A 14065-nucleotide genomic window follows, 5' to 3' on the forward strand; every position below is an offset into this window, starting at 1 on the left:
GCGCAGATCACTAAACGACCCTCAGAGGCAGCCCTGCATATAAAGTGGTCTGGGCATTAGGCCCAGATCACTAAACGACCTTCAGAGGCAGCCCTGCATATAAAGTGGTCTGGGCATTAGGCCCAGATCACTAAAAGACCCCCAGAGGCAGCCCTTTGTATAAAGTGGTTTGGGCATTAGGCCTAGACCACTAGACTCACCAGAGGCGGCCCAGCATCAAAGCGGTCTGGGCGTTAGGCTTAGATCCCTAGGGATTGGCCGCAGGAAGGTGGGCCTGAATTGAAAGGTGTTCTGGCAACCGGCCAGAACAGAAGCGATCATCCACAAGTCAGTGGGCCAGCGCAGCAGAGTGACCGGCGCTTGAGGTCTGGACCACTGGGTACCGAGTGCTGGTAGGTGGTTTGTGGAATAAAGTAATCCGAGTATTAGACTCGGATCACCTGCCTTGGCCCCAGCTTGGTGGGATTGAGTACTGGGCATAGGATATTGAGTAAGTCCCCCTTGGGAGTCAGTGCAAGGGGTTGTGCAGCCCCGGTGCTGAACCCCTGTAGTGGGAACTCTGAAGATTCAGCCTAGTGGATCAAGGCAGCGGTGTTTTCTTAGAAGGGCACAGACAGGGCCGGCCAGCTGGGAAAAGAAAGAGAGGGACAGCTGTAACGAGAGTGTTTTCGCTAGATGTGTATTGTTCCCAAGCCTAGTTCATATAGTGTGTAAGAAAATATTTATTTGTTGGTTGCCTTGAATCTTCTTGTTATTATAGCGGAGAGTTTGTGGAGGAAGTTTCTGGAAGTGGTTCATGCTTCCGGGCATACGATCAGGTAACCCAGTTGGTATAGCATTGTATGCATGATTTGTCCATGAAGGAAGGGGGATTGTTTTGTTTGATTTTCAGGGGCGGCGGACGACTCGTCAAGGTGACAAGAGGTCTAGTGTGAGTATCAGTGTCTGCCTGCCTTTCACTTGAGCGTCAGATAGGGGATCTCTTACAGCGGTGAGAGATCCAAACATTCTAAACTTTCTCTTCCTCTGTCTGTTCTTCCCTTGAGCAACGGTTAGGGGATCTCACACAATGGTGGGAGATCCAAATTATACCTGAGTGTGTGAGCACTGTATAGGTGAAAACTGGGTAGCTGAGGCCCCGTGCCGATGATGACCATTCACCCAACCAGTGAAGGTCGCGATCATCCCTAGCGGTTATAGTGTCATCAAGCATAGGAGGATTGTTATTGAATACCCCATTTTCTTACAGCTTCAGGCTGGTTTGAACTAGGGGTGTGCACCGGCCACTTTTCGTGTTTTGGTTTTGGATCTGGATCTTTCTTTGTGTTTTGGATCTGGATTGGTTTTGCCAAAACCACCCTTCCGTGTTTTGGGTTCTGGGTTTTGTGTTTTGGATCTGTATTTTTTTTAAAAAAAGCATAAAAACAGCTAAAATCACAGAATGTGTTGGTTTTTCTGCTCCTATGCTATTATTAACCTCAATAACCTTAATTTCCACTCATTTCCAGTCTATTCTGAACACCTCACACCTCACAATAGTGTTTTTATGTCCAAAAGGTTGCACCGAGGTAGCTGGATGACTATGCTAAGCGACACGAGTGGGCGGCACAAACACGTGACCCATCTAGGAGTGATACTGCAGTGGCAGACAGGATGACAGTTTGAAAAACTAGACCCCAAACTGTACATAATGCAAAGAAAAAAAAGAGGTGCAAGATGGAATTGTCCTTGGGCCCTCCCACCCTCCCGTATGTTGTATAAACAGGACATGCACACTTTAACAAACCAATCATTTCAGCGCCAGGGTCTGCCACACAACTGTGGCTGAAATGATTGGTTCGTTTGGGCCCCCACAAAACAAGCTGGCAATTAATCTGTCCCTGCACAAACTGGCTCTACGGAGGCAAGATGTCGTCCTCATCCTCCTAATCCACCGATTCCTCACCCTCTTCAGTGTTGTGTACATCCTCATCCTCACAGAGTATTAACTCGTCCCCACTGGAATCCACCACCACAGGTCCCTCTGTACGTTCTGGAGGCTGGTCTCCCTGGAAGAGTTGATAATTCATTTTTATGAACATCATCTTCTCCACATTTTGTGGAAGCAACCTCCTACGCCTTTCGCTGACAAGGTTCCCGGCTGCACTAAACACTCTTTCGGAGTACACACTGGAGGGGGGGCAACTCAGGTAAAATAGAGCCAGTTTGTACAGGGGCCTCCAAATTGCCTCTTTTTCCTGCCAGTACAGGTATAGACTGTCTGACATGCCTACTTGGATGCTGGCACCGATGTAATCCTCCACCATTCTGTCAATGGTGACAGTATCAAATGTAGTGACAGTAGACATGTCAGAAATTGTTGCCAGGTCCTTCAGTCCGGACCAGATGTCCAAACTTGGTCCTGCCTGCCCTGCATCACCTCCAGCGGGTTGCTTAGGATACCTACGTTTTTTCCTGGCAGCCCCAGTTGCGGGAGAAAATGAAGAAGGAGCTGTTGACGTGTCACGTTCCGCTTCAGCTGACAGTGTTTTCACCAGCAGGTCTTTGCACCTCTGCAGGCTTGTGTCGGCCGTAAAGAGAGACACCACATAGGCTTTAAACCTAGGATCGAGCATGGTGGCCAAAATGTAGTGGTCTGATTTCAACAGATTGACCACCCTGGAATCCTGGCAAAGCGAATGAAGGCTTCATCCACATGCCGAGTGGAATCGCTCCGTCTTAGCTCCTCCTTCACTTTCTCCAGCTGCTTCTGCAAAAGCCTGATGAGGGGAATGACCTGACTCAAGCTGGCAGTGTCTGAACTGACTTCACGTGTGGCAAGTTCGAAGGGCTGGAGAACCTTGCACAACACGGAAATCATTCTCCACTGCGCTTGAATCAGGTGCATACCCCCTCCTTTGCCTATGTCATAGGTGGATGCATAGGCTTGAATTGCCTTTTGCTGGTCCTCCATCCTCTGAAGCAGAGGGTTGAGTTCCACTGCGTCACAACCTCTTGCTTCAGGTGATGGCGGGGCAGGTTCAAGAGTGTTTGCTGGCGCTCCAGTCTTCGGCACGCAGTCGCTGAATGGTGAAAGTGGCCAGAAATTTTTCGGGCCACCCAAAGCGTCTCCTGCACGCCCCTGTCGCTTTTCAGAAAATTCTGCAACACCAAGTTTATTGTGTGAGCAAAACATGGGACGTGCTGGAATTTGCCCAGATGTAATGCCCGCACAATATTGGTGGCGTTGTCAGATATCACAAATCCCCAGGAGAGTCTAAGTGGGGTAAGCCACTGGGTGATGATTTCCCTCAGTTTCTCTAAGAGGTTGTCGGCGGTGTGCCTCTTACTGAAACCGGTGATACACAGCGTAGCCTGCCTTGGAACGAGCTGGCGTTTCTGAGATGCTGCTACTGGTGACGCTGCTGCTGTTGCTGCGTAAGATGATACATCTGCCCAGTGGGCTGTCACAGTCATATAGTCCTTAGTCTGCCCTATTCCACTTGTCCACATGTCTGTGGACATTGGGTACAACGGCATTTTTCAGGATACTGAGGACACTTTTTCTGACGTTTCTGTACAGTCTCGGTATCGCCTGCCTAGTGAAGTGGAACCTAGACGGGATTTGGAACCGGGGACACACTACCTCCATCAATTGTCTAAATCCCACTGCACTAATGGCGGATACCGGACGCACGTCTAACACCAACATAGCAGTCAAGGCCTCAGTTATACGTTTTGCTTCAGGATGACTGCTGTCGTACTTCATCCTCCTCGCTAAGGACTGTTGGAGGGTCAATTGTTTAGTAAAAGTAGTGGTGTTCCTACTTCCTCTCTGGGATGATGAACGACTCCCAGCAGCAGCAACAGCAGCAGCGGCAGCAGGAGGCGTAGCAATGCAGGATCCTCCGGAGGAATCCCGGATAGGAGAGTCAGTCATGCCAGTGACATGGCCTGCAGGACTACTTCCGATCCTGACTAAGGAGGAAATTGACGAGGAGGGAGTTGATGGTGTGGTTTGCAGGCGCTTGGATACAACAGGACAACGGGATTTAGGTGTCCCTGGACTGCTTACGGTCTTAGCCAAAGTTTCTGAACTTGACAGTAACTTTTTATGAATGCGCTGCAGGTGCCGTATAAGGGAGGATGTTCCTAGGTGGTTAACGTCCCTACCCCTACTTATTTCACCTTTACATATGGTACATATGGCAAGACAGTTGTTGTCCGGATTTGGATAGAAATATTGCCAGACCAAAGAGGTGGAATGTTTGGTCTTCTGCCCAGGCATGACCGTGATGGGCTTTTTCATCCCACGGACAACAACTGTCTCCCCCGGAGCCTGATTTAAACAAACCACATCACCATCAGAATCCTCCTCGCCAACTTCCTCCTCAGCGCCAGCTACACCAGTATCCTCATCCTGTTGTACTTCAACAGTGACATCTTCAATTTGCATATCAGCAAGTGGACTGTGGGTGCTCCTTTCAGCACTTGCAGGGGGCTTGCAAATGGTGGAAAGAGCCACCTCTTCCCGTCCAGTGCTGGGAAGGTCAGGCATCGCAACCGCCACCACACTTGGACTCTCCTTGGGGATTGTGATATCTTCTTAGAACGCACAGTTCTTTGCTGTGCTTTTGCCAGCTTAACTCGTTTGATTTTTTTTAGCGGGAGGAGGGCTTCCATCATCATGTGAAGCTGAACCACTAGTCATGAACATACTAGTCATACTAGTATGACACACACTAGTCATAGGGAAAGACCTTAGCCGTTCCTTGCCACTCCGTGTCATAAATGGCATATTGGCAAGTTTACGTTTCTCTTCAGATGATTTAAATGTTTTTTTTAAGGTCATTTTCCTGAACTTTGTCATTTGGGATTGTATGTGGCCTCTACTATGACATTGGGCATCGGCCTTGGCAGACGACGTTGATGGCATGTTATCATCTATGTCATGACTAGTGGCAGCAGCTTCAGCACTAGGAGGAAGTGGTTCTTGATCTTTCCCTATTTTATTTTTATCGGAGAAAGTTTAGTCCTCCATTTATGTTATATCGATTTGATATATACGTGCGGCTAAGGCGCACACAAACACAGAAAATATTTTTTTATTTTTGCTGGAGAGTAGTGCACTTTGAGGGTTACACCACCCTTTAAGAAATGAGCCAGCCGGCTCTTTACTTATGGGACACAGGCGCACGCTTGGCGCTGCTCCTTTGTTGATACACGTGCAGCCACAGTGCACACAATTCACAAACACAGAAAATATTTTTTTATTTTGTTTGGAGTGTACTTTGGGGGTTACAGCACCCTTTAACGGTCAAGCCAGCCGGCCCTTTACTTATGACACAGGCGCATGCTTGTCACTACTTTGTTGATGCACGTGCGGCTACTGCGCACAAAATTCACAAACACAGAAAATATTTTTTTATTTTGTTTGGAGTGTACTTTGGGGGTTACAGCACCCTTTAACGATCAAGCCAGCTGGCCCTTTACTTATGACACAGGCGCACGCTTGGCACTACTTTGTTGATGCACGTGCGGCTACTGCGCACACAATTCACAAACACAGAAAATATTTTTTTATTTTGTTTGGAGTGTACTTTGGGGGTTACAGCACCCTTTAACAGTCAAGCCAGCCGGCCCTTTACTTACGACACAGGCGCACGCTTGGCACTACTTTGTTGATGCACGTGCGGCTACTGCGCACACAATTCACAAACACAGAAAATATTTTTTGATTTTGTTTGGAGTGTACTTTGGGGGTTACAGCACCCTTTAATGGTCAAGCCAGCCCGCCCTTTACTTATGACACAGGCGCACGCTTGGCACTACTTTGTTGATGCACGTGCGGCTACTGCGCACACAATTCACAAACACAGAAAATATTTTTTGATTTTGTTTGGAGTGTACTTTGGGGGTTACAGCACCCTTTAACGGTCAAGCCAGCCCGCCTTTTACTTATGACACAGGCGCACGCTTGGCACTACTTTGTTGATGCACGTGCGGCTACTGCGCACACAATTCACAAACACAGAAAATATTTTTTTATTTTGTTTGGAGTGTACTTTGGGGGTTACAGCACCCTTTAACGGTCAAGCCAGCCCGCCTTTTACTTATGACACAGGCGCACACTTGGCACTACTTTGTTGATGCACGTGCGGCTACTGCGCACACAATTCACAAACACAGAAAATATTTTTTTTTTTTTTGCACTTGGGGGGAGCACCCCTGATGGACAGAGCACCCCTGGACAACACAACAGCACCCCTTTAGGACTGGGACTCTGCACAGGACTTTGGAGTGGACACAGCCCCTATGGACAACTGACTGCACAACACAGTCCAGCCAGCCCCTATGGACTTTGGAGGAGTGGGCACAGCCCCTATGGACAACAGCAGCACAGCACAACACAGCCAGCCCCTATGGACTTTGGAGGAGTGGACACAGCCCCTATGGACAACAGCAGCACAGCACAACACTACACTGCACTACACTACACTACACAGCCCAGCCAGCCCTAACTCCCACCCTCCCTCTTCACTCTCCACAGCCGAGTGAGAAAATGGCGCAGACGCGGGTACCTTATATAGGATCCAAAACCCGCGAGACCCGGAAGGCGGGATGATGACGTTTTGCCTCGATTTCAGATCCGAGTCAGGCGGGAAAAGTCGAGCCTGACTCGGATCGGCCTCGGTTCGGGGGGGCTCGGGCGGGTTCGGATTTCAGAAATCCGAACCCGCTCACCCCTAGTTTGAACCTGATACTTAATCGGTGAAGAGGATCCAGATCGTAGACCAGCTGGTAATATGGGAACGAAGGCTCTAGGACCCTGCCGTGGGAAAGTGGTGAGTGTTGCCTAACGAGTTTTCGCTACCCCTCACACCGGACCTAGAGTGAACACTAGTATAATGTGTTATAAGGCACTACTACTGTGTGGTGTAACATGAACAAGGGGCACTATTTTGCGGTGTAAAATGTGACTAAGGTTGAATTGGCTGTACTATTGTGTGGTCACGCCCCTTCCCAATAAGACTGTGTCTTTGGCACGTGATCTCTCTACTTTACGATGTGTAGAGGAACACAGGGGACCAAAATAGTTGTTAAGGCTCTGATTTGGTGGCACAGATGTGTCCTCCTCTGTGTTCAGTGCCCCTGTCCTAAAAAATTCCTACAGTGAATTCTATCTAATGCTCTACAACTGCTAAGCTAGGGCTTGGTCAAGAGGGAAAATGCCTCCCCTTTTATTTGTGTGTGACCTACTGTACACAATGAAGTGCCAGCTTTACCTAATAGAACCAACCAAATACCAAATATCTGTCTGTGGCACATGTTTGAATCCCCTGCATAATGAGCTCTGTTGTGTGTATTTTAACGGAGAATAATGTACACTTGTTTGTTGTTAATTGTTAATGGTGTTATTAATTATATTTGTAAGAGCATAGACTAAGAAGTAAGAGTATTCAGGAATAGTAAGGGGAGGTTTCTACGCTTGGGGCCAGATGCTGACGCTGAGGTGGGCCTGTGTGATTTAAATGCCAGGGCCTGTTTTTAGTCCTAGTCCGGCCCTGCTTGCACAAGTACTCTGGACACTGCCGCTGGCATTGCATTCAGCAGCAGATTGCGACTCGGACGCTAACCTAGGGAAAGGGTAAAAAACAGGACTGATACGGGTGAGCCATTGCCATGCATCCCCCCATGCAGTGTTGTCCTTAATCTGCAACTGTATTCCAACTCCATTGTGACAAAAATACTAATCATAAGTGCCCATTAGACTACAGGCAACCTTGGATTCCGCCATGATGCAACACAGATGTAAAATGAAGAAATAAATAGATTAAAAAAGTTGTGAATCGCTAGCCGTGGCAAAGTGTCTAAGTGCCACCATTTATCTTGCGACATATAGCACAGAGAGGATGAGAGATGAGTAAAATCTGTATATATAGTTATACATACTCAGCAGACACTTTATTAGGTAGGTAACTTTCTAATTTTGAGTAGGACCCCCCTTTGCCCATAGAACAGCATGAATTTGTGCCATGGATTCAACATGCAGCTGGAAACATCCCTTAGCGATTCTGATCCATATTGGCAATATAGTATAATGCAGTTGATGAAGATTAGTCAGCTGCACACTCATGCTGTGATTGTCCCATTTCACCACATCACAAATTGGATTGAGATCTGATGACTGTGGAAGCCATTGGAGTACATTGAATTCATTGTCATGTTCATGGACCTAGACTTATTCCTAATATCTGCAAGTAGAAGAAATCGAGATTCGTCAGACCAGGCAACATTTCCAATATGCATCTGTCCAGCTTTGGTGTAGCCCATGTGTATGGTTATTTGAGGTAGTGCCACCTTCCTATCATCTTGAACCAGTCTAGACATTCTCCTCTAATTTATCTAATTAACATGGAGTTTCCACACAGAACTGTTTTTGTTTGGATGTTTTTGTGCATCATTCTCAAAACTCTAGAGATTGTTCCATGATATCAGTAGTGTCTGAGATACTCAAACTAACACAACAAGCACTAGCCATTATTTCCCATTTCTTCCCTGTTATGGTATTGAGTCAGAACAACTGAACCTCTTGACCATGTCTGCAAGGTTTTATGCATTGAGTTACTGCTGCATTATTGACTGAATAGAGTTTTGCATTAATGAGTTGGTGAACAGGTGTATCTAATAGAGTGTCCACTAAGTGTGTAAAATCTAGTCATTCGATCCAATCTGGCCATCCATGTGTGCTGTCAGCTTTAACTAAATGAAGCAATCCCTTTGAGAATTGCTGAAAAATCAAGTAGGATTAACACAGAGCTTTAGAAAAGATTAATAGACACATTCATCACTATGGTTCTACTCTTTGAGACAACATCCCTTTAATATAACCTGTCCCACTTTGGGCTGCCTGCATCTCACCATTAATTCATAACACAGGAATACGCAATTCATCCAATATCTTCAATAGAGCTTAAGGTGCATACACACGTAAAGATTTTCTGTCCAACCATCCAACTAGTTGATTGGTTGGAATGAAAATCTGGTAACGTATGGGAGTAACTGATGATCAGCAATTTGCTCCTAAATGCCAGAAAACAGATGAAAATGGTCGTCAGACAAGTTTGTTAAATGTTTGATCCAAACAATTTGTTGAAACAACAGTTTTTGTCCATTTTCCGGCATTTGGCAGCAAATTGCTGATTGTCATTTGCTTTAATACCTTACCAGATTTTCCTTCCAACCAATCAACTATTTGGATGGTTGGACAGAAAATCTTTACGTGTGTATGCACCTTTAGAGTGGATGGACTGTAGTACGCAACTTGAGTTGAAGAGTCAATGCAATGAAAATAAGCAGGACTCAGGTAATGATAACCCCCTTAAGTGGTAAATACATTTAATGACCTCAAAATAGTCACAATAGCCCAAACTTGAGTTACTGAGTGAAATCCAAAAACTTGGGTGTTATAAGGCTAGTAGTTATTTGATAATGTGAACAGAAAAAAATAAAAAGACAGCCATGTCCTTTCATGCTATTTCAATAACAGTGTATTTGCCAACAGCTACGAAATAATTTGGCACATGTCTGTGGTGTGCACTGGATTGCAAAAAGTGATCTACAGAAAAATAAACTAGCTATCATGGGATCCCTTACTCATTCACAGTTCTTGATTTAAATTAGGAAAGATGTTACTTATCCATCTTATCCATCTCACAGTGTGAGTCTGAAACAGACCATTACTACTGTATAAAGAACAGGTACACATGCCCAATTACTTTAGCTACAGTTAGTGCACTTACAGTTTGAGTTTCCCTGGAGAACCACTGTAATAACTATTATCATCATTATTATTATTATTATTATTATTATTATTATTATTATTATTATTATTTTAGAATTGTATTTATGATAATCCTAAATAGCATTTCTAGAATTGAATACTGATCTATTTGAGTCACATGATTCCTGAAACTTTATTATTGGACTCTATATTTTTTGATGATGTTATTAAAACCTATACAATGCAAACCATTGCACTGATGATAGTTGTGCTCTATGAAAATCTAAATGAGAAAAATGCCTTTATAGTAACTACATTTCAAAGACCCTGCACCAAAAATTGTGTAATTATTTTAATGAAATGATAATTAAGCAACAAGTTAATTGCAAATAAAACTATATTTGTGCTCTACAAATACATAGTTGCATTTACTTAAAATGTTTACCTCTGTACATCTGTAAAGGGGAGTATCCATTTAGCGATATTTGCAGGCGATGTCGTTATCGTGCAATCGCTTGCAAATCGCGCATGTATGGGGCACATTTAGGTCAGAAACGACCAGCGATGCACATACCCGCTGGTCGTTTCCGACATCTATCATCGCCCGTGCATGCTGGTCAACCTGATGATCATAACAGATGAAAATGGTCGTCAGACAAGTTTGTTAAATGTTTGATCCAAACAATTTGTTGAAACAACAGTTTTTGTCCATTTTCCGGCATTTGGCAGCAAATTGCTGATTGTCATTTGCTTTCATACCTTACCAGATTTTCCTTCCAACCAATCAACTATTTGGATGGTTGGACAGAAAATCTTTACGTGTGTATGCACCTTTAGAGTGGATGGACTGTAGTACGCAACTTGAGTTGAAGAGTCAATGCAATGAAAATAAGCAGGACTCAGGTAATGATAACCCCCTTAAGTGGTAAATACATTTAATGACCTCAAAATAGTCACAATAGCCCAAACTTGAGTTACTGAGTGAAATCCAAAAACTTGGGTGTTATAAGGCTAGTAGTTATTTGATAATGTGAACAGAAAAAAATAAAAAGACAGCCATGTCCTTTCATGCTATTTCAATAACAGTGTATTTGCCAACAGCTACGAAATAATTTGGCACATGTCTGTGGTGTGCACTGGATTGCAAAAAGTGATCTACAGAAAAATAAACTAGCTATCATGGGATCCCTTACTCATTCACAGTTCTTGATTTAAATTAGGAAAGATGTTACTTATCCATCTTATCCATCTCACAGTGTGAGTCTGAAACAGACCATTACTACTGTATAAAGAACAGGTACACATGCCCAATTACTTTAGCTACAGTTAGTGCACTTACAGTTTGAGTTTCCCTGGAGAACCACTGTAATAACTATTATCATTATTATTATTATTATTATTATTATTATTATTATTTTAGAATTGTATTTATGATAATCCTAAATAGCATTTCTAGAATTGAATACTGATCTATTTGAGTCACATGATTCCTGAAACTTTATTATTGGACTCTATATTTTTTGATGATGTTATTAAAACCTATACAGTGCAAACCATTGCACTGATGATAGTTGTGTTCTATGAAAATCTAAATGAGAAAAATGCCTTTATAGTAACTACATTTCAAAGACCCTGCACCAAAAATTGTGTAATTATTTTAATGAAATGATAATTAAGCAACAAGTTAATTGCAAATAAAACTATATTTGTGCTCTACAAATACATAGTTGCATTTACTTAAAATGTTTACCTCTGTACATCTGTAAAGGGGAGTATCCATTTAGCGATATTTGCAGGCGATGTCGTTATCATGCAATCGCTTGCAAATCGCGCATGTATGGGGCACATTTAGGTCAGAAACGACCAGCGATGCACATACCCGCTGGTCGTTTCCGACATCTATCATCGCCCGTACATGCTGGTCAACCTGATGATCATAACGATCATGTCAGGTTCAGCGTGTACGGGGATGATGGATGTGCCTAGACTGAACGACTGAACGTTCAGTGTAGGCACATCACAGACATAGAAACGACAGCATGATTACAATGTCGTAATCATGCTGTCGTTTCTATGTCTGTTAATGGATAGGCCCCCTAACACACTGTATTACAGTAGTACGACCAGGATAAGATGCGATTCAGCATACGATTTCCCTTGAACGCCCTGGCAGCTCCCTGGCAGGTCGAGCTGCATGATTTGGTGCTTTTTGACACACGATGTACATGCGATCTCACTTACAATCATTCGCCCCTATTCGACAGGTCGTGATTTGGCCGTAATTTAAATAGAGGGCTGTGCTTCACTAGGGGGTATAAAAAATGGCAGCCATTTTAGCTCTGCGCACTTATGTTTGCTGTGTGACTAATGAGGCTTGGTTTTTACCCTGCTGAACACTTCACATTGCTAGCTACTGTACATTGCTTTGTATTGCCTGGCTTTACAAAGTGCTTTATCCAGTGGACATTGCTGGGCAAACATTGGTGGCCAGTGGGCATTGGTGGGCAGCAAATATACATACCAAAATGCTGTCCAATCGCCATGGCACAGAGCACCGCAAGGCAGGGGGTGCTGTTTGGGCCTGTACATTTTCCTGTTTATTATCATTCTCACTTGTAGCTTCCTCTTCTTTTATCCTCAGCATCTCCTGGGTACCCCTATCTCTTCCCTGGCCCTTCCCCATGAGGCCATGGCCCTTTTTCAGGTCCACTATCTTACGTACTTATTTAAAAAATGGGGGGGCACCAATGCTCTCTCTGGCACAGGGCACCAAAAAGTCTAGCTACAGCTCTGTCTGCTGCTCCTCACCGCTCACGATGCCGCTGTAAATGGAGCCTGGGCATGTACAGGAAAATGTCACTGAAATGACGCTGCTCGGACAGTCGGATGCACGAGGCATCGCATGCGCAAATACACGGCACAATCTGCATACGATTACGATGGATAATATGGGCTGCACGTCTTATATTAAGATACAATATAAGAGCCACGGGAGTGCGCATCGGATCGTATTCATACCTAAATACTGCACAATTTGCACACAATGCATCGTAAAAGGCATCTAAAATAGAGATGTGCGCTGACCCCCGTGTTTTGGTTTTGGATCTGGATCTCCTCTGGTTTTGGATCTGGATTGGTTTTCCAAAACCTCACCTCCGTGTTTTGTTTTTCAGTTTTGGTTTTGGATCTGGATTTTTTCTTAAAAAATCATAAAACAGCTAAAATCACATAACATGGGTCTTTTGTTCCTACAGTATTATTAACCTCAATAACATTTATTTCCACTAGTTTCCAGTCAATTTTGACTACCTCACAGCTCACAATATTGATTTTTTTCATCTAGTTAATGGTCAAAAGGTTGCATCCAGCTAACTGGCTCAAAACTGAGTGATAAATAGAGTTGAGGACTGTGCAAAGATGATGGTTGGGTTACCCCTTGTGGATTGAAGAATTGATAGTTGATAGTTGGCGCAGCTCCTGGCTGAAGTAAGAAGAGTTGATACTTGATAATTGGTGCAGCCCCTGGCTGAGGAATTGATAATTGGTGCAGCCCCTGGATGAAGAATTGATAATTGGTGCAGCCCCTGGCTGAAGAATTGATAATTGGTGCAGCCCCTGGCTGAAGAATTGATAGTTGATAGTTAATTGTTGATGTAGCCTCTGGGCTGAGTAGTAGTGGAATACAGAGCTATGATTAGTCCTGCAACAGCCTTGAGACATAGAACTGTTGGCAAGTTGCGGCCATTACAGCCTTGAGGGCTGGTGAGGAGTGACGACAGGTGGCCTTTGGGCTATGTAGCAGCCTTAAGGGCTGAGAACCCTTGACTGAATGTCATGTTGTTCGACTTGTGCCGTCGGGTTGACACAACAAGCAGCAATTGGTTCAGAATTTTCTTTAAAAAAAATGAAAGGGGCATGCAGGAGATGCTGTCTGTGGCCATTACAATTTCTGGACATTCATAAACCATAACATTAAAATGTCAGACAGCAATGCCCCAACCAGCACATAATGGAAAGAAAAAAGGTGCAAGATGGAATTGTCCTTGGGCCCTCCAACCCACCCTTATGTTGTATATATGAAACAGGACATTCACAGTTTAACAGACCAATCACTTCAGTGACAGGGACTGCCACTTGTGCCTGAAATGATTGGTTTGTTTGAACCCCCCCACAATACAAACTGCCAATGCGCAGTGGACATTGGTGGCAATGATCCCATACACAAACTGGCTTTACAATACATTAGATTATTAGATGTTGTCATCATCATCATCCCCATTAGTGTGTGCATCCCCCTCTTCT

Source organism: Taudactylus pleione, unplaced genomic scaffold (genome assembly GCF_031769625.1).
Source record: "Taudactylus pleione unplaced genomic scaffold, aTauple2 ptg000062l, whole genome shotgun sequence".
NCBI lineage: Eukaryota > Metazoa > Chordata > Amphibia > Anura > Myobatrachidae > Taudactylus > Taudactylus pleione.